The sequence below is a fragment of the Ambystoma mexicanum genome, chromosome 2q (assembly GCF_040938575.1).
Source record: "Ambystoma mexicanum isolate Mex_15411 chromosome 2q, UKY_AmexF1_1, whole genome shotgun sequence".
Classification (NCBI taxonomy): Eukaryota; Metazoa; Chordata; class Amphibia; order Caudata; family Ambystomatidae; genus Ambystoma; species Ambystoma mexicanum.
This window is the reverse complement of record NC_090924.1, coordinates 489,882,200-489,904,316: the sequence shown is the minus strand read 5'-3', so window position 1 is coordinate 489,904,316 and position 22,117 is coordinate 489,882,200. Positions and strand designations below refer to the sequence as shown.

General features: G+C 40.8%; 1 long non-coding RNA gene across 1 annotated transcript in view; it reads right to left on the bottom strand.

Annotated features, from left to right (window-relative positions):
* Positions 1-4,970: 4,970 nt before the first annotated feature.
* The window catches only part of LOC138569546 (uncharacterized), a 60,627-nt gene continuing 43,480 nt past the window's right edge, over positions 4,971-22,117 (bottom strand). Inside the window, exon 3 of the long non-coding RNA XR_011303260.1 lies at positions 4,971-7,181. This is a non-coding gene — a long non-coding RNA (uncharacterized lncRNA). The remainder of the gene's footprint in view (positions 7,182-22,117) is intronic.

The following is a 22,117-nucleotide window of genomic DNA, read 5'->3' as shown; positions in this document are numbered from 1 at the left end:
GTCCATCCATGTACAGATTCTTAGTTACAGGTAGAGTGTTTTTATTCCATGTCTTGCAAAGAACTGCCGACATGTGTTTCGACCAGCTTGGTCGTTATCAAGGCCCAAACTGGAAATCGATTTTGAAGTTTCTTAGATAGTAGTCCTAATCATATTACGTAAAGTAGATTAAGCGTGTACTTCAACTGAGGTTGCTGATTAACAAATGATATTCAGGCGCCCTGGTTTGGAGTCAATGTGGGATAAATCCCTTTCCCAAATCCCCAGCACAAATGGCGTGTGTTCTGCTGCTGACTGCAGTGGCACCAGAGACAAAACACAGACACATTGAAGAGGGGGGGAACTGAATGCTGTGCTTTGTTATGGTTAAAAGTAGAATGGGTCAGTAGCAACAGAGAAAACAGACGAGGTGCGGCCCAGCCTGATATTTGGAGGCATACATTGTCACTGTATGTGTCCTGCAGGAATGTCACCATCACATTAAGACACATGACCGTACTGAGAATTTTAGGTGAAAGCAAATTGGCTCTGGGGGAAGTGCTGGGATTCTGAACAAACTCGTAAGAGACCGGGTGCAGGATTTATGTTTATTATTAGTGTTTGTACATACCGCAACAAATGAGTAGAGTCAACAGCCCTACCAACCAATCAGTGGTCAACATGAAAAAGTAAACGTTGATTGGTGCTCACAGAAGAAACATATCATTGGTTTATGCATGAGCCTTTCCAAGAAGGATGGACAATTTCTGAGACAACATTGCATGTTTCCAAGCAAAATAAGATATTACAAAGGGAATTATTTAATTTAATAATATTGTAACAGGCCCTTTTTAAAATGTGCAATATTCATGTGAAATGATCACTTTTATTTCATATTGTAGTCATAAGAAGACCGTTACCGTTGTCTTACTGAGCAAGGCAAATGATCAACACATAGAATAATGTTTTATATATATTTATATATATATATATATATATATATATATATATATATATATATATATTTTAATGTATATTTTGCAAATGTTTCATAAATATGTTATTTGTCAGTTGGCTATTACGTACCATTTTGAAACTACAACAGTCAACTGTCAACATAAACATGTTGTGAGGGTGTTTAACAGTATTTGTAAACATGTGGCACATGCAGCATGTTGGTTGTATATTTGTTATTGGGTTGCCAAGTCATGCACACAGGCATCATAACATGTTGTGTGGTATCCAAGGCAACTCTAATCAACCTGGCTTCCGAGCCAATATGTATATAAGCCGGGCTGTGGGCAAGGCTCAATGAGCACTTCTCATCGTGGACTGCAGGACCTCCTTTTATGAGTAAACTTGATCAACAGGCCTGACTCCTGTGAATCATTCCAGAGACTGCAAATACACATATCATTTCCAATTGAACTCTTTCAAAATTCTGCATTTGAGGAACAAACGAGTTACCACAGATCTTTATACTGTGATAAAAGGGTTGTATGCAGTGCTTAATTTGCCAAAAAATAAGTGCCGGAGCCCAAATATTTCCTAGCAGGCATGGGACACAGTGGGGCAGGCTGCTCCACGCCATTGTTGCCACCACCCACAGCTGCTATCCACAGCATCATCATCATCGGATTAAAGCTGCATGTCACGGCGGCAAATTGTTGATGCCCCTGACTGCAGATATTTGTGATTTAAAAATCAGAAAAACATATCACTTGCTAGTTATGTCTTGAAATGCGGCACATGATTAAATGCTTCTTTAAACACATTATCATAGTTAACATCTTGGAATGATTCTTTATTTGGCAAAAGGAACTTATTGACTGTCTAGCCCCAGAAAACAGCAAACAGGCTTTCTTCCTACAAATGCAGGCAAAACTTCAAATTAACTCTTCTGTCAAAAACTGCTTCTTGTGTAGGTTGGCACTCAGGACAGGCACTCCTCTTCGGCAATGGCCCTTTGCCTGGTATTGCCTTGAAGTTGCTACTGCTGGCTTTCTTGTAGTCAACACACACTGCTGTGGAATTGCTGGTCATTACAGTAGTGGAGCTGCATCATTGTTATGCATGCTGACTAGAGTGGTGCACAGGCATGGTCAGCATGAGTGGATGGCATTGTCACTTTCCAACTCATTGGTATTCATGAAAATTAATAAATATCACTGCCGCTCCAGTGCGGGTCTTCATGTTCATGAGTTACAATGAGCCAGCTCAGGATGCAGAGAAATGTGACTGTGGCAAACTGTTGTTGCTTGTTTTGTGACTACTACATTATTAATAAACTGAGTCTGGGAAAATAAGTGCTGGGGTTCAACAATAAGTACCAAGGCTGAGTCCTGCCAAACATCCTCACAAATTAAGCACTGTCTTGTATGGCTTACAATGTAGGCAATACGAGAGAGAGTGGAGAAACTCCTAAGTAAGGTGCCTTTAGATGAGAGCATTGTTTGATTCAATGACATATGCCAGCTGGTGAAGAGGGTAAGAAGTAGACCATATACTAGCGGCCAGGACTGGGGGACATAACAATGTTTTCTAAAATGATTTTATATTGATTGCCTGAGTCTAGTGATTAACATTTATATAGAGTGGTCCTGAGGGCAGAATGCATGAGAGGTGTGTTGGGTGGTTAGTTTGGAAAGGCGAGTGGCAAGGTTTTGGGGCTCCACCAGCATGTATTTTCATGCTGGCGGAAGACCAATGGATTACTATGGATTTTGCCTGCCTTTAACAACAGGTAAAAGAAAGCAGATTCAACAGAAATCAATTGTAAATGCCTCTCGTAATTGTTAATTTTACACACAAAACAGACATTTACTCTTTTCCACGAATGTAGTGGAAAAGTAAGATGTAAAGGCAATTCTGCCTGCATTTTACAATTTACACTTCCACTACGTGGCGAAAAAGTTGAACATTGCCAAGAGGGGGAATTTTACAAAGAGCTGATGGACATGGTCCATTCTAGTGAAGTTTTTCTTTAAAATACGCATTCCACCCTCTTTGGTTCTCTCCTGGATCCTCATGTCTTCGGTCTCAACAGTTGGTCAGTGTCCCAAGGCTCATCTTCCCCCCGGCAGCTGTTTGACACCGCATGAGTCCTTGTTCTCTTAAATTCATCACCTCTTTAGGCAATTCAGCTGTCTTTGGTAATTTAGTCCCTGGGGCCTTTCAGCTCTGTGTGTTACACCATTTCGCCGATGGCAGATTAGGTGTCATTGGTACCTGTGTGGAGCTATGATTCGAGGAAACTCCGGTATAGCAAGAGAAACCTGTGTCAGCAGTCTAGTTGTTTCACGTAGCCGTCAGGAACACGTGATCAGTCATCTGATCCCTCTTAAGGAACCCGGAACTCCGCTCCGGCGCGTCGCTTCTGCTGAATGTGATGCTCTGTAAATTCGCAAAGATTCTGATCCCCTAACCCTATTCTATCGACAATTATCAAACTCTCTTTTTCTCACTAATGTTCCTTTTGGTTGTAGAATTGTGTCCCGTCTCGGGCTGCTCACTTCCTCTCCCTCGATCAGTCCAGGGGATTCTCCCGTCCCTTCAAGCGGGGCCTTCCATTTGATATCCCGCTCTAGACAGCAAGTCCGCCTAGCGGAAGTAAGTCCAGTTCCTACATTTGACTTACCTTTACCTTGTTTAGAAACACACTTATCATTCTTCCTTTGTCAGTTGTTATCCTCCTCTTTGGACTACAACTCCTTCAACTGCCAGAGAAGACCCATTCGAAGGATCTAACTCCAGTCATACATAAAGTTAGTTTTCATACTCTCCACATCAATTTACCCTTCATTCTGCTCTTCTTATACTCACCTGTAATTCTCGTCCTGTAGGTCTCTTTCCACTACACCACCTAGAGAAGGGCCATCCTGTGAGAAAGCCAGTCTTGACGTCCGGAGTCTTTCCTTCAAGAAGACTGATTCAAGATCTCCAGGGTTTTATTCCCCAGAGGGTTTCCCTAGGGTTCGTGTTTCCCCTCACCGATTCTTATATGTTCGGTGCTAGGGGGGAAAAGGGATTCCGGGGTGATTCTTCTCCTCTGCAGTTGCTGCTCCAAACAAGTTGGCATCCGATCAGGTTAGTGTTTGTACTCCTAAAATATCCTTTTTGGGATTTGGTTACACAATAACGAGAGGTACTAATCTCAACAGAGTTATAACTGTAACACTGTGGGCCCATTCAGCTATCTTGGGCCGTTTATCTCAGTTGTCTCATTCAGCACTTTTGGGCTATTCGGCTCTATTTGGCCTATTAGCTCTCCTGGGTTCCTGACATTTACCCGGCCATTCAAAAACTACAGGTCATTCCTCTGGCTTCTGTAGGAGATTTTGTCTTATTGGAATAAATTTGGGATTTGGTGGTATTTTCTTACCGTAAAGCTATTGGTGGTAATTTGGCAGTAAATTAGTCTTAAATTTAGGGTGGGTCTGTTATCACACTATTCTAGTGACCATACCTTGTTATCTGGATTTGGTGGTAATTTTAGTGGTATCTTCTTTTGCTGTATTTTATTCCTGTGGTCTAGTGGTGAGCATGGTTTCTTTTTATACTATAACCCCATCATAAAACAAACCTTTCCTTTCTATTAGAATACCTTCTAGTTGTCTGTAGCGAGCCCCAGACCTAGCACATCTAGTAGAACCCAATGATGTTATTCATAGCGCCACCTACAGTTTGTGGCTGGTGTTACTGGCTTATGTACATCCAGTAATCTATGTGCCATTAGGCATTAGTGGTTTATGTACATCCAGTAATCTTTGTATCATATTAGACACCTTCCCACCAGCATGCAAGGAAGGGCTCACTCATGACATAACACACACATCCTTTACCTTGTAGATATTTAGTACTGACTTTCTCTTATTTGCTATTTCAATTACAGTGGTAAATTTGGAAATGCACTACTGCATTGATATAAACCTCCCCTTTGTACTTCACTTATGTAAATAATTCACAGATTCATGAATTACACAAAAATCCCATTTGTTTTTATATATGCTTTTTGTATTGTATCTCATTTACAAGTCACAAAATCTTACCATGTTATTTACAGCATCATCTGCAATATAAAAGAACAAATAGAAGAAGCAGGTATTTTGTAACATGGATTAATGTTCAGACATTCTGAAAGTAGAGAAAAATGAACATGCAATGATTTCCTAACTTCCGTACACTGCAATAAATCTTAGTCACACATACAGCATTTTATCTGGTCCTAACTTAGCACTTATCTTACCAAGGTCGGTATTTCTTTGAAGTCCCTGCACACCCTTGTTCTGTTCGCAGATGCAGACCCAGTGTCAGTGCGAAAGTCTTCCGTAAGCTTGTGTGGGGGAGCGCCAACTAATTATGTCCCAAAGTCAGCGCTCTACCCCTGGAACCTCTGTCTGTCTCCTCAGCCCAGCATGAACTAACTGCTCTCTTCATTTATATTTTCTAATAAAACATTTGCCCGTCCCTTTATTGACATGGTTTGTCTGTCTACATTTTCTCCCAATCAGGTTAATATGCTCTGTGCCACCCTTTGTTTTCAAAACAATGAAAGCTTCAGGTCCAAAGTTACTTTTTCACTTTGCTTCCTGAATCTTGCATATTTTCTGTTCTCCACAAGCTGAAGAAAACGCCAGTCTGCATTTAAAAATTTATATCAGCAGAGCCACCAAAACATGGATTTCACCTCATTTTGTATAGAATACTGCATTTTAATGTTAGAGAAGTTAGAATTAGTATTTTAGTAATGTTAATAATGTTAATCGGTTATGTATTCTAATGTAGTCTCCATACATGAAGCATCCAAAATACATGGTGCACTTCATTATTTGAACCTGGCAGCACACTAAAGTTTTTCTATGCACGCTCTGAATATCTGCAGTTTCAAATTGGGCTTGGCTGTGTTATAAATCCTGTACTTTGCAGACTACCAAAAATGCTATATATTTTACTGGCAAAAAAATATGCTATATTACATACTGGCAAAATGCTATTATATCCTGGCAAGATGCTATACATGCTGGTGAAATGCTATACATGTCCTTACATACCCTCCTTTTTCCGACAATTCTGGCTAACCAAATCCACAATGGAGGAAACCCAAATTGTTCTTCTTTCTTTTTCCATTATGTATCGCAATCGAAATAATAGCAGCTCAGTAAAATGAACATTGAAATATTTCTTAATAAACCACTGCTTAATAAACCACTGCTTAATCATAACAAAAGTAAAACAGATCCCAAACGGGCTCATAAATCCTCACAGAAATATTGTACACGTTTCTTTCCACGCAAGTGTCCACGTAGGTTTGAATGTCCTTTTTACTCATAGGGGGTCATTCCGAGGTTGGAGGTAAGGGATTACCGGCGCCTGTAAGGGCACCGATGGCGGTAATCCCTTACCTCCGTACTCCGAGTTCCCTTTGCGGGTCCCTCTTTACCTCCTGCTTTTAGCATGAGTAAATTACGGGACCCGCAAAGTGACCTTGGAGTAAATTACGGCACCGTAATTTACGGTGCCGTAATTACCTCCTTCCCCATTCCCATTGAGCCCTATGGGGGCAGAAATGGGGATGGGGAAGGGCTATGGTGAATGGGGAATTACCAGTCCATCCAACCTTGGAATGGACCGGTAATTACTCCATTCACCATGCCGGTATTACATGGAGTAAATAGCTCCATGGTTGCCAACCATGGAGCTATTTACTCCATGGTGTAGTCCTAACTCCGAATGAGGGCCATAGTCTTTATATATGTGACATCAACATTACATATATGATAACAAAAATAATAAAACAAAACAAATAACTAAGACAACTAACATAACTAATTAAAACAATAAAATAAAATAATAAAGTTGATAATATTATGCTCCACCCGCAACGCTGCAGAATTAAGTTCAATTCACTACTGTTCCTTTAATGACGTTTACTCTCTTTATGACCGCACCTCTGAAATGTCCTAATCATCTTTTCATCATCTGGTTCATTCGGTGAAACTCTTTCATCCTGGCACTCTTGGGTGCTTTTCCATAGAAATCATCTCTTTAGGCATCCCTGCCCTGTCGCTCTGTCTTCACCTCCATACTGTGGTCCGGAAGCTTTACTTGAGCTTCATCCCGTGGACTCCAGGACTTAATCATCTCTCGCGTCCTCCGGTCTTGTGACCTCCGACCTCTGACCCCAACCAAAGTTAGTTAGCTCTCTAAATTGAATAGAAAAGAGACAGATTAAGTACATATCACAATACCAATTTTAACAATTTTGTTAAACGCAAAAGTGTGGCACAAAATATGATTTGAATACCTGCAACCAAGCACATAAAGAGAACACAACAATATACATATGACATCATTATACATCAAAACAATGTTTATGTAAAATATTTCAGCATTGTACCATAGTAAGTCAATCTGATTCAGCATCTTCTATCCATTTTTATCACAGCACCTTTCTCAAATGTGGTATTTTCATCTTTATATATCTCCACAATAAACATTATATCTATTTTTTTATGGCATGGAACTCTAAGAAAATAGTTACTGCATCTTTCTCTCCATGTACTCAGGGCACTTAAGCTGTCTCTACTTGCCCAAGTCTCCTAATTTCATGTTTGGGGTGACAGGGTTTAATTTGGTTAACATGAACCAATTGTTCTGTTACCATTTCACCCACTGTCTTTACTATTTTGTAAACTACTGGGGACACTTTATCCACTATTTGAAATGGCCCTTGCCAGGCCGCAAGAAATTTAGAATTTTTATGTTTACCTTTTTCAAAATGAAACTTATATACCTGATCCCCCACATTATATTCTTTCACAGATTGTTTTTAATCATAATAAGACTTTGCACTGTCAGCAGCTCTTTCCAAATTTCGCTGCACAAATGCAAATGCATGTTGTAAATGCTTCCTCAGTTCTTCCACATAGTCATGAACTGTAGATGCACTCACAAGTGTCTGCTCATGTGCCCTGTATAATCAATGTTGTGGCAGTACCATCTTCCTTCCTATTAACACCTCATGAGGACTGATACCTGTCGGTTTAGCAGGAGTCGATCTGATTGCAATCAATACCAGAGGTAATCGTAAATCCCAACTGGAACCTGCCTCCGCTACAAACTTCTTTAATATCTCCACAACAGACCTCTTGCAATGTACAATATTTCCAGAAGAGGCGGGCCGGTACGCAATATGCACTTTCCTTTTCACCCCCAATATCTGCCACACCTTACTCAATAAGGTGCTTGTGAAATGACTTCCTCTGTCTGACTCTATTCTTTGTGGTAATCCAAATCTTGAAAATATATGATTTACCAGTAATGTAGCTGCGGTTTGTGCGCTACAATCTGGTGCAGGGATATACTCTACCCATTTCGACATCAAACAAACCACGGTCAAAAGATAATGGTTCCCCCTACTCAACCTTTTTACAGGCCCTACATAGTCAATTTGCAAATCTGACCTTGGATGAGTTAAGTCTCTTTTCATCAGTGGAGCTCTATGCGTTGGTGAAGCGGGTTTAAATTGGCCCCATACCAGCATCCCCTAGACTATAATTCCACATCCTGGGACATATGTGACCAGGAAGCATAATCTTTCAGTATCTCTAAAGTCTTGTGTGAGCCTCTGTGGCCTGAAGCTATTGCATCATGTGCATGGTGTAACATTAGCCCTCTGAATGAAAGGGGTACCACCCACTGTATCTGTCCTTTTATGGATTCCCTGATCATAAGTCCGTCCTGAAGTCTAATATGTTTTTTATTCTTTAAGAACACCCTCAACTCTTCTTTTCCTGTACAATCATTTTCAGTTAAAGGATTTTGTTCGGGTTCCATCAAATGATTATAATGGATCCCCATAATTGGGTCATCTTTTTGCGCCTTAATCATATCTTGATCTGGTGTATCATAACTCCATTGCACTACTGGTTGTTCTACCTCTTTTGGAGCCTTACAGCGTGTAACTGCATCTAGTTTCACCAATTAAGTGTTCAATGGGTAACAACTCTCTCATAACAGCCCCAATCTTGGCTAAGTGATCTGCTTCATCATTTCCCTCCTTATCTTCTCCTGGAATTTTCATATTTCCACGAACTTTCCTCCAGTATACTGTTAAATCATTCTCTGACACTAATTTTTCTATATATATATCTTTCTGCTTGTATCATTTTCCCATGTTTGAGGGACTTTTTATTATATGTGATCATGCCTCTTGCTTTCCAGCTTTATAAATGGCTGCTAACTCTGCTACCTGGCTACTTCTAGCACCAATTATCATTCCTATACTAGGAATGTCCTCACATTTCAACCAGACATTTCCTATCCATGATAAAAACTGTTTACTGCTGACATTTTCAATGTGAAAAGCACATCCATCAATATATACAGTTGGTAAATTCTTACATGTATTTTCATCACATGCTTTGTGTGGTGACTGTTCAAACTCCTGCAAACTAGATTCCACCTCTACTTCATCTGATACACATTCAGCTGCACAGTCATGTAAATCTGCTAATCCTTGAGCAACTGGGCTCTTTTTATTCTGGCCATACCTCACTTCTACAGGAAAGCCTTGCAATGCCAATGTTCATGAAGTAATTCTGGACTGTGCTAGATTGCCTGACCTAATCCTTTTACTCTGTAAAAACTGCAATGGTTGACAATTTGTCTCAGATTACCTTTTCCCCTTGAACAATGGTTTGAAAATGCTGCAAAGCCCACACAGTGGTCATAAGAGCCTTTTCACATTCACTGAATTTTATCTCAACCTGGGAAAATGCCTTACTTGCATAAGCAATAGTTTTGTGGTTCAAATCATGTTTTTGAGATAAAACAGCTGACATACAATGTTCAGTGAAACCTATTTCTATAAAGAAATCTCTGTATTTTATGGGATACGCTAAGCATGGTGTCTTTATGAGACATTCACTCAATTTAGCAACTGCCTCAGATTGCTCCTTTTCCCATTTCCAGGGCATATTCAGCATCAATAGTTTAGTCAATGGTTGAGTAATTGCAGCATCATTTTCAATACATTTCCTGTTATATTCCGTCATTCCTAATAAACTGTTTAAACCTTTCACATAACTAGGATCTTTCAATTTCTGTATGGCCTCCACCTTTTTCTTTTGTGGATTTAGCCCATGTTCAGTTACCTCATAGCCTCGGAAGTTCAACTTTTTCTTGTACCATTGGGCTTTCTGTAAAGATACGTTGGCACCCGCCTTTTGCAATTGGTCAAGTACATGTCTAATTTAATCAAAATGACCTTTCAAGTTTTCATTTTTTATCAGGACATCATCTACATAAACTATAGTTCCTCTTTCTGCTGCATATGGCATCGCCTTTCTTGAGGATCCAGATATTCTGGCAACACACCCTGTGCACCTACATACCTCTCAGGGATATTTCCAATCACCATGTTATTCAAATCTGCAGTATAATGTGATTTTTGTATGGCCATTCCTAATAAAGAATTCTCTTCTAAATGAATATCCTGACATCCTTTAATATTCACCATAATTTTGACGGACCCTTCCCCATCATCTACCAATGGGGTATATTCATAATCCAGGCCTTGCTGTTTCATGGATTCATTCAAGCACACAAATGCATCAGAATCTTTCATTTGCTGTCCATTCTTGTACTTTAGTCTTATAGCAACCTGCTTGGTGAATGCGGGGATAGTAACATCCTTCTTCATTTGTAATTCAATCGCATATGGGACCAATTGTGCACAATGATAAGCCTTTCTTTTATCTTCAAATTCGGGCGCAGGCCCACCTAGTCGGGACCATATTTTTTGGTTAAGCAAATCTAATTCCATGCACATTCTGTGCATGATATCATTGCCCAGATAAAAATCATTTTGTGTTCCACTCACCATCCACACATTCTGATAGATGGTTTGTTGTCCAATATTAATCTTTAGCATGCACCTTCCTGCAATTCGATTTTCAAAATCTCGATTGTCCAAACCAGAGATAAATTGTTTTTTAATTCTAAATTTTGGGATCTCCTCCCTTTCCATTATTCTCTGCAATAGTTTCTCATTATCAAAACTCCTTTCCTGTTCAAGCGCCAAAGTAGCTTTTATCATTTTACAATGGCCATTTATACCAATGGGAATCCATGACTGCTCATCTTCCATGTGTATTTCAGCAAGGGTGGTGATGTGTTTTTCGGTGTCTGCTTTAGGAGTAGTGTTCTGTTTACATTTCTTCTCTTTTAAATAGAAGTGCAATGTGTGTTCATCTATTTCAGTTTGCCATTTCTTCCTAGGATCCAACTAAATCTGCACAGATTGTTTTTCTTGTTTACTTTGCATTTTATCCTGACACATCAAAATGACAGTGACACTAGGCACACAGCTATTCTGTAGGTACACCTCCACTGCATCATTTGATTTGGCAACATTATGGCATTCATTTATACTGCTGTTTTGTGACTTTATTTTCTTAGGTCTTAATGGGTTTTTGGTTAAAGACCTCAGTACCCCATTTACCCCATCTATGAGAGGAGACAATCTTTTCAGGCAATCTGTCCCCACCAAAAATGGAATTTGACAAATAGATGTGATCAATACTTCCTGTTTCATTCTGTGTTTTCCTATCTTTGTGTCAATCTTGGTAATACCCACGATAGGCACTTCTCCACCGTTAAAGTTATGTACTGGGCCTTCACTCTGCCTCACTGTGATCTGATTCTGTGCAGATCTCCCTTCATTTATACTTTTTACCAATTCTTTGGACATAATTGTGGCCCGTGCGCCTGGGTCAATCATTGCAAATGTATTGCATTTCTCTTCCACAGTAATGGGAGCATAATATCTGTCTTCAACTTCCTCTAATACACACAAAAAATGCAAATTCTTACTAATTTCAGGATTCACTTTTCTCAGCCCCTTCTCACTTTTGGCTAAGCACATTGGAAAAGGAAAGGACATTTTTCCCTCCTTTCTGCCCATTTCCATTTTAGAAACCTTACTCATCGCCCCATATTCAAACGTCCTTTGGAGTGTGGCCACTATTTGCCCTTCCATCTGGGGATCATCAGAGTTCACACTACAATTCTCCAACTGAATATGCATATAAACATCACCTGATAATTTGTCATTTTCAAATCCTGGGCACTTGTGGGTATTTGTCATGATACCAGTCTTTTTAACTTCCTCAAAAATCTGTGGCTCAAAGAACTCTTCAGGTGACTGATCTGTACCCTCCTTTTGAGTATTTATTCTCCCTGCCTGTATTTTATTAGCATCTTGATTCTCTAGGGAGAGTGTTCTAACATTCACATCTACTCCCTCATCAATTATTTTACCCGTGCAGGAGTTGTCTTTCTTAAATCTGTCTCTTTGTTCTTTTGGAATTTCACGTTTTTCAGGTTTTTTCGTTTTCATTTGAGCAAATTTCCAATTTTTGATTTAACTCCAGGTTAAACCAAATCTCTCTTTTAGATGTATTTGCAATTTCTGCCTCATGTTCATTTGGAGGTATTTTCGTTTTTAAATCATTAAACAGCTCAGAGTCATTATGCAAAACCAGATCAGGGCAATCTCTCTTTTTGTCATTGCAGGTATCATGAAGATTTAGTTACTTATTATCAGAAGCCACCCGGTCACTACACTGGCCTTCTGCCCCCTCCTTTGATGACTGTTTTTGGGCCGTACAGAGCTTTCCTATTTGTTCAATCAACATTTTCACTTGGGCCTCGAGACACTGGAATCTTTCCATCTCTCTAGAATCTTCTTTCTGCAGCTTATGCCGATATTGGTTGTTTTCCCCCTGGTTGAATCTATTCTAATATCTCTCAGGAGAGGGATTCCTATCAGGGTTGTTTCTGAACTCTTGATTCATGTGGGGCAGGGAGCGCGGTGTACCTATCCTTTGGTTGTATTCCCCAGGTAGCGGTGATTGATTGTATTGACGTGGGGCATAATTCATACTCTGCCTCATGTCCTGTCTCTCATTTTGTGACTATTGTCCCCTATGCTGATTCCCATTTTCAGTAAATCGATCCACATACCGGGTCTGTCCTGATTACCATATATCATGGTGTTGGGGTTAAATCTGCTCTGTGTCCCCAATGTCTGGTATGGACCATTATTTCTTTGATCCTGGCTTTGTCTCTGATTATTGTTCATACCTGACATATCAGGCCGATATCCTGCCCGGGGACTGTCTCCTAAGTACCTAAGGCTAATGTAGCTCTCCCTATTACTAGGATCATGTGACTGAAACATTGGTGCAGAGAGCTGCAACCTCTGTTGATTACCCCTCTGTTCGGGTGTCACATTATTTTTGCCTGGATTTTGAGCGGACTCAAGTGACATTTAAGCTGACCTGATCTCGAGTACTGTTGCCATGGATTCTTTAGATTTTGGTCTAGTATCTTTCGTTTTATCAGTCTCTCTACCCTGACAGTATAGCACTTCATATAGCTTTGTACTTTGGTGCACAATCCACTCAAGAGACTTGCCACGATCAAATTAGTGGACTAACTGCGATATAATGTCTTCCTGCAACCCATAGAAATAGGAAGTCTTAAACTCATTGGAATTGGGATCAAAAGATATATCAAAACGAGAAAATGCTCTCTTTAAGTCTTGCAAAAATTGGCGAGGGGATGTATTTGGCCCAGCTGTAATCGTGTATGCTACTTTCTTTGCCTCCTGTAAGGACTGGAATGGAGAAAAATGACGTCTAATCTCTTTTTCAAACTCTGCCCATGTCATGTTCTGCTGTTAATTTAATCCTCTAATGATACTGGCTGTGGGAGCGTCCAGAGTTAAGTGGAAGTATTGTCTGTATTGTTCCTTAGGTATCTGGAGGGCTTTAAATATATCGTGCACCACTTCTAAGTGGTCCTCTATACAGCACTCCCTCCTTTTTTGAATGGTTTGATCAGGGCCTTGATTGATTTCATTATTTTGATAGGGCTACTTGTTGCTATGCTTGGGATTGCACTACTTTGTGATTCAACCCTTGTTTCAGGCATATGGGATTGGTGGCGGCCCCCAATGTATGTAAAATCCCCCAAGGACGCTATAACCAAGTTCAGACACCGGCACAGCCACTGGGACACTATCTCTCCATGTAGCAATAGAATTCACCCCAATTCCATTGAATGTGGTGCCCTGTCATTTGTCCTGCATATTTTTCATCACCCATCTTGTTAATCACATTTTGCATATCGCTCATTTGCATTTGGCATTCATTAAATTCTTTGTATGTCTTGTCTCTTTCTTGAAACACTTTAACTAACTCTTGTTCAGCATTTTGAAGATCAGTTTCTTTCTAAAAATGTTCTTTTTGTAAAATTTGCATTTCCAAAATAACCTCGTCTTTATCTTGTCTAATATGATCTACCAATCCGTTTAAGTGTTTTAATTCTTGCTCACTATCCTCAAACTGTTTCTTTCTTTGGGACAATTGAGTGTCGAGATCTTTACAGTTTGACTGCATGTCCTTTTGACATACCTCTAGTTCTGCTCCTAACTTTTCCTCCTTTTCACTTACTCCATCTAGTTCAACTTTTAGTCTGATAATCAGCTTGGCATCATTTTCTTGCATTCCTAGGGACCTATTTAAAATGAACCATGTTTTGGCACATAGCCATATCAGACAATCTTTCTCTGCATGTTTATCAGCAGCATTTAATAATCTCAAAGCTGCTTGTAAGTCACTTGCGAAGAAATCTGTGTTGCAAGGTCCCGACCTTATAATCAATGTAAGCCGCCATTATAGGTCAATCCGCCATTTTAGGTTCCCTCCGCAAAGTCACCCTGTGAGCTAAAATGGTAGACGGTGTCACTCCGAAAATGTAACATGGCCGTCTTGACCTCTATGTATAAGCAAATGTGTAACTTGCCTGCAGGCCACTTGTTAGGGTCATGAACTGAGACCTTGTCCTTCGTTGACCTGTGTGCAAAGGATTACTCGTGTCAATGAAGCTAATCCACGAGCATATGTTACAAACAATGTATTCAAATACTGAACTGAGACATTTGTTTAAACTACATTGTATAGATGTTTGAGAAGGTCTATATAAGAAATCCTAAAGTACACTGTAGCCATTGAGGCTTGTTGGTGAATACATTAAAAGTAAACCTTAAACGTATAGATGTGTGAACTCGGCACGAATCCTAGATCTGTAAAGTATTAATGAATATTAACCCACAGTGGCACAGGGGCACAGAAGTGTTCCATTGATCATTCTCGGGTTCCAAACATTCCACTGTCAGGGCAAAACAATGTTTCTGTAGGGTTTTCTGGCACACCAGTTGTTTGTCCAGTTTCTTCACCGGTACCTATTTCTTTGGGTCCCTTTACGGACCACTGTCCATTCCTCTTGACTTCGAATTGTGGAGAGAATTTGCTGGGGTTGAATCAGTTGAAGGAATTAAATGCGGTAATTCATTGTTCTTCCGATGGAGTGCGTTTGACGATTTCACCACAGCAACTTTTTATCTCTCAATTCTTAACCAGACCTTTGCCACCAGAACTCAGAGATGTACCAGAGTGTTTATGGGCAATTGACGATAATGATGTTGGCGTTTTACAGATCGAGCCTGTTAAAATAGTCTTGAAACATGGAATAAAGCTGCCACGTATTCCACAATATAAGATGTCAGTTGAGGGCGAGCAAGCTTTGAAATGCATCATTTCCAATTTTGTGCACCGCGGGGTGATTGAGGAAATTGCAGGTAGTTTGTGCAATAGTCCAAATTACCCGTGTACAAAAAAGGCGATAATGCAATTCCATTTCGTTTCATAATTGATCTACGTGCCATCAACAAGGTCGTCGCCTCCCAATTTCCAATTGTGCCTGATGTGACGACAATATTAACTATAATTCCGGCTTCAGCTACTTACTTTAGTGTTGTGGATTTGAAGAATGCTTTCTTTAGCATTCCTCTACACAAGGACAGTAGATACTTGTTCTCGTTCACCTTAGGCGGACGCTCGTTCACCTTTACCCAAGGTTACACGGAAAGTCCTAGCATTTATAGTAGGGCTTTGAAAGAACAGCTTGATACTCTGGAATTGCCCTATACTTGTACACTGCTTCAGTAAGTTGATGACTTGCTTTTAGTTGCTGACTCTGAGAGCGCTTGTAAGGAAGGCACTGTGTTATTGCTTATTCACCTGGCTAAACATGGTCACAAAGCTTTGCTTAAAAAGTTTCAATATTGTTGTCAGGAGGTCGCCCATTTAGGCTATCTCTTGAAGAAGATTGACGCCTGAACGAATAAAACACATTTCTGGCATGTCTGTCCCAAATACGCAGATAGGTATGGATTCCTACTGTAGCTTGTGGATCCCAAACTTCTCACTAGTGATTAAACCGATGTTGGCTTTGACGAAGAAGGGCATTTCTCCGCCATTGCCGTGGAGCACGGAACACCAGCAATCATTTGATCTGCTCAAGACTGCATTACGCTCAGCACCAGTTTTGGGCACACCAAATTATGAAAAGGCCTTTGTGTTGTTTGTGCATGAATGTGATGGATGTGCTTTGGCTGTATGAACGCAGGAATATGGAGGGAAGAATAGGCCATGCGGTTACTTTTCTTCCGCCCTTGACCCTGTAGCATGCGCTTTGCCAAGATGTTTGTGAGCTGTCGCTGCTGCTGCTGCGTCTGCGTCTGTAAAACAGAGTGAGGGAATGGTCCTAGGCCATGATCTAACCCTGATGGTGCCTCACTCTGTAGATGTTCTACTGAACAGAACCCAAACGCAACACCTCACTTCCGCACGGTTGACGAGATATGAATTGATCTTGTTTGCTCCTCACATACAAATTAAGAGGTGTTGTGTTCTTAATCCTGCTGAACTCTTACCTTTCCCGCAAGGTACTGCTTGCAGTGACGAAGAGTCACGTGACTGTCTGTATACTACCGAACAAGAGACAAAGGGTAGAATTCATCTGAAAGACACTCCTTTGAACAATCCACAAGGGGAGCTGTTTTGTGATGGCTCCTGCTTCAAACTCCTGGATGATACATCCACAGCTGCTTATGCAATCACTACATTGAGCATGGTCGTGGAAACCAAGAGAATCACCCATAACTCTGCGCAGGCCGCAGAGATTATAGCAGTGACCCGAGCTTGTGAACTTTCCGAAGGGCTTACAGTAAACATATATACTGATAGTCAGTATGCCTTTGGGATGGTTCACAACTTTGGGAGACTTTGGTCAAAGAGAGGGTTCTTAACCTCACATGGTACCAAGATCCAGCATGGCTTCCTAATAGTACAACTCCTCTCAGCGCTTGCGCTCCCTACTCAGTTAGTTGTCGTGAAGTGCACAGCACATCGAAAGGTTATAGATGATATAGGAAAAGGGAAAGCTTTCGCTGATCAGATAGCTAAACAGACCACCACCAATCTCTTTGCGGAGATGTATGTTTCAAGGGAGACTTAAGGGAGACTGTAAATGCCTATGCAATGGATGAGGGTGTCAGGTTCGTAAGGGATATCCAAGCCGATGCCACACTAGAAGAATCCAAGAGGTGGGCAGAAGGCTTGGGACAACTTGATGATGATGGGTGTTGGGTGGATGTGGTTGAAGGAAAATGGCTACTTCCTGATGCATATGTGATGATGATGGTCGTTATGGCCCATGGCCCTACACATATATGTGCCCAGAAGGTTACGAAAATGCTAGAAAAATTTTGGGCAAATGACAAAATTTAGCTCAGTGCTATGTCCAAGACTGTATGATCTGTTTACAGCACAAAGTGGGAAAGGGAACAACAACTCCAAGGGGAAGTTTCGGGCCACCTTCTGTCCCCTTTGAGGTCATCCACTTTGATTTTTTTGAGCGCCGGACTAGTAGAAATACACAATGGTATCATCAAGGACAAGCTCGCTAAGACGTATGCCGGCACCAAACTAAAATGGACGGACGCCTTACTGATCGTGTTACTAGCCATGCGTACAACCCCTCAAACTAAGACTGGTCTCTCTCCATTTGAGGTGGTAATGGGGAGACCTGCCAATATCTGGAACCTTCTGAAATGTCGATCTTTAATGAATGTCGAAAATTTACTTCTTTCAGATTACTGTAGCCAGTTGACTAAAAATTTGTATTTGATTTATCACCAGGTGCGAGAGGCTTTACCTGTGCGATATGAGGGCCCGGGCCACAGTATTCAGCCTGGGGACTGGATGCTCACCAAGGCATTTGAGCGTTCTTCTTGCCTTGCACCTCTTTGGTGGGGCCCATTCCAGGTCCTGCTGGTCACACAGACGGCGGTGCGTGTCACAGCAAGGAAACATTGGATCCACACCAACGCATCTCAAGAAACTTCCTCACCCTGTGCCACACGATACAGAAGAAACAGAACCCCTCGGTAACGCTGCAGCCAACGATCCTAAAGCAGTAAATTGCGTTAAGAGTGCATCAGAGAATCTCTCTGAGCTCGTGAGACTTGGGGAACCTGCCATTTTGTCTCCACACTCTCCAAAAGTTTCGCTTCCGGAAACTGTCGTTCCGGATCTTGAACTTTCACATGCTCTTGATACGCCGCTTCCAACGGGAAGTGACGACACATTGTTCAATCAGTTCCGGGAACAGCAAGGTACAATTTACGTCCAAGGAAATAGACTTACAGCACGGTTCGGCTGTGCATTCCAAGAAGAAAGGAAATTCATCAAGGGCTTGCTTTTTGCCCAAGTAATTGTTTGAGAAAAGTGGATTCTGTTGGCTAGGGTTGTGGAAGGACTAAGAAGTTGCGCGGCCGGGAGGTCGCCAGCTAATAACACTGGGGTTTCTCGTTTGAAGACTGCAATGCCTGCAACCACTACCGCTCGTACTGAACTGATAAATGATCGTGTGACCGGCCGGGAAAATGGACAAATCTCTTGGGCCCCGAAAACGTATTGCTGTCTTTTTATAATGTCGATTGGTTTTATAATAGTAACTGTGCTAAGTCTCTGGTACCTGGAAGAAGAGCACCCATTCGAAACCTTGTTACCAACTGAAAATGTACCACTGTCCCTACTCCTTTTGTGTATTTGCATACTCTGTCTCCTAGAGACTCCCAGCATAGACAAAGATATCATAACAATACATTGTTACTTATCATGAATGCTACACATGCCATTTTTAATAGGTCCAACTGTTGGGCCTGCTTGCATTTACCGCAACATGGGGATAAGGGACTGGGTTGGTATATCCATCCTTTACCTTTAACAACTGCTTGTTATACTTCTCTTAGAGTACTGTTCTTTGGCCGATGGAACGATAGCATCTCGGGGAACTTTGATGGTACTAATTTGAATAGTTTTGAGAAACATGTTCTGACTCCCCTGGGATGCTTGCTTTTCGCAAATAGGAGCAAGCTTAACGTTGCTTCTATTAGGCCCTCTGATAGACTGTCTCGTCCCTTTCAATCTTTGATTTTCTTCAAGATGGCTCGGATAGGCAATAAGGATGCCATGCCTCCTTCGTACACTATTAACCATAGCCCCGATTCAGTTTCTTTCTGCATACAGAGGAATGGTACTCAGTCAATGGGAGATTTTAAAGGTTGCGCCAACGTTGCGAATTTGACTGGGGAAGACAGACCTTTGTATGTAGGCGAACCTGTCTACTTTGTTTGCGGTAATGTAGCATTTCCATGGTTACCCAGGGATTGGCAGGGAACTTGTTATTTAGGGATCCTGTTACCTGGAGTGTTCATAGCTAGTACTGTAGAGGTTTTGAAGGCTCGTCCATGGCGGGACGGGAAAAACCCTAGATCTGTAATGTATTAATGAATATTAACCCAGAGTGGGGTTGGACATCATGTTTTCAAAGGTATAAAAGGTGCGACTATTCTAATGTACAGTCCCGCTCACTGAGCACAACAAACCATGCTGGAGTTCGCTGTCTTGTACTGAGGGCCGATAGCTATCCGTTATTTTTGTCCTTTGAAACTGTTGAGTATAAAATAAAGATCTTTGTATGTTCCTTTGTAACTGTGTTCAGTGTATTTCCTTTTGGGGTACTCAGCCTCGATATTTTCTCTTTGTTTTCACACCATGTGCATATTATTTTGCCTCCAGATATTGTACCAACTCTGGGAATGTGGCCTTCATTTGAGACATTCTGAGATTCACTTCCAGTGTCACACTGCTCTCATAAAATGGGTTCCCTTTAACGCACATATAGAATACACTTGCTACACCCAGTAGATGCTCTACAGTCACTTTCCCGGCCCACGCACCATTATTTGTAGGATATTTTGTCTTATTGGGGTAAATTTGGGATTTGGCAGTATTTTCTTACCGTAAAAATATTGGTGGTAATTTGACAGTAAATTAGTCTTACATTTAGGGTGGGTCTGGTATCACACTATTCTAGTGACCATACCTTGTTATCGTGTATTGGTGTTAATTTTAGTGGTATCTTGTTTTGCGGTATTGTATTCCTGTGGTGTAGTGGTGAGCATGGTTTCTTTTTATACTATAACCCCATCATAAAACAAACCTTTCCTTTCTATTAGAATAACTTCTAGTTGTCTGTAGAGAGCTCTAGACCTAGCACATCTAGTAGACCCCAATGATTGTATTCATAGCACCACCTACAGTTTGTGGCTGGTGTTACCGGCTTATGTACATCCAGTAATCTATGTGCCATTAGGCATTACTGGCTTATGTACATCCAGTAATCTATGTATCAGATTAGACACCTTCCCACCAGCATGCAAGGAAGGGCTCACTCATGACATAACACACACATCCTTTACCTTGTAGATATTTAGTACTGACTTTCTCTTATTTGCTATTTCAATTACAGTGGTAAATTAGTAAATGCACTATTGTGCTGATATAAACCTTCCCTTTGTACTTCACTTATTTAAATTAAAACAGATGCATGCATGACACAAAAATCCCATTTGTTTTTGTATATGCTTTTTGTATTGCATCTCATTTACAAGTCACAAAATCTTACCATGTTATTTACAGCATCATCTGCAATACAGAAGAACAAATAGAACAAGCAGGTATTTTGTAACATGGATTAATTTTCCCACATTCTGAAAGTAGAGAAAAATAAACATGCAATGATTTCCTAACTTCCCTACACTGCAATAAATCTTAGTCACACATACAAACTTTTATCTGGTTCGCACTTAACTTACCAAGGTCGGTATTTCTTTGAAGTCCCCGCACAACCTCATTGTGTTCGCAGATGCAGACCCAGTGTCAGCACGAAACTCCTCTGTAAGCTTGTGTGGTGGAGCGCCAACTGATTATGTCCCAAAGTCAGTGCTCTACCCCCTGGAATTTCCATCTGTCTCCTCAGCCCAGCATGAACTAACTGCTCTCTTCATTTCTATTTTCCAATAAAACTTTTGCCCGTCCCTTTATTGACGTGGTTTGTCTGCCTACATTTTCTCCCAATCAGGTTAAAAAGAATATGCTCTGTGCCAACCTTCGTTTTCAAAACAATGAAAGCTTCATGTCCAAAGTTACTGTTTCACTTTGCTTCCTGAATCGTGCATATTTTCTGTTCTCCACAAGCTGAAGAAAACACCAGTGTGCATTTAAAAATTAATCTCCGCATTGCCACCAAAACATGGATTTCACCTCATTTTGCATAGAAGACTGCATTTTAATGTTAGAGGAGTTAGAATTAGTATTTTAGTAATTTTAATAAGGTTAGTCGGTTATGTATTCTAATGTAGTGTCCATACATGAAGTATCCAAAATACATGGTGCACTTCATTATTTGAACCTGGCAGCACAAGTTTTTCTATGCATGCTCTGAATATCTGCAGTTTCAAATTGGGCGTGGCTGTGTTATAAATCCTGTACTTTGCATACTACCCAAAATGCTATATATTATACTGGCAAAACAATTATGCTATATAACATACTGGCAAAATGCTATTATATGCGGCAAAATGCTATACATGCTGGCAAAATGCTATACATGTCCTTAGACACCTCACCGTCACTCCTGCCACCAATCACACTTCTCGACTGATTTCCCTCAAACATTTATCTGTCTCGGGGTACTCATTTCCATGTAAGCCGACATGGCATTGGCTGATCCTTTTTGCAACATTTGTTATCATTTCTGATCGACTTTGCTGTTTAATTAATTGATCAGGGAATCATCTGGATGAACCAGCCTGTGTCCT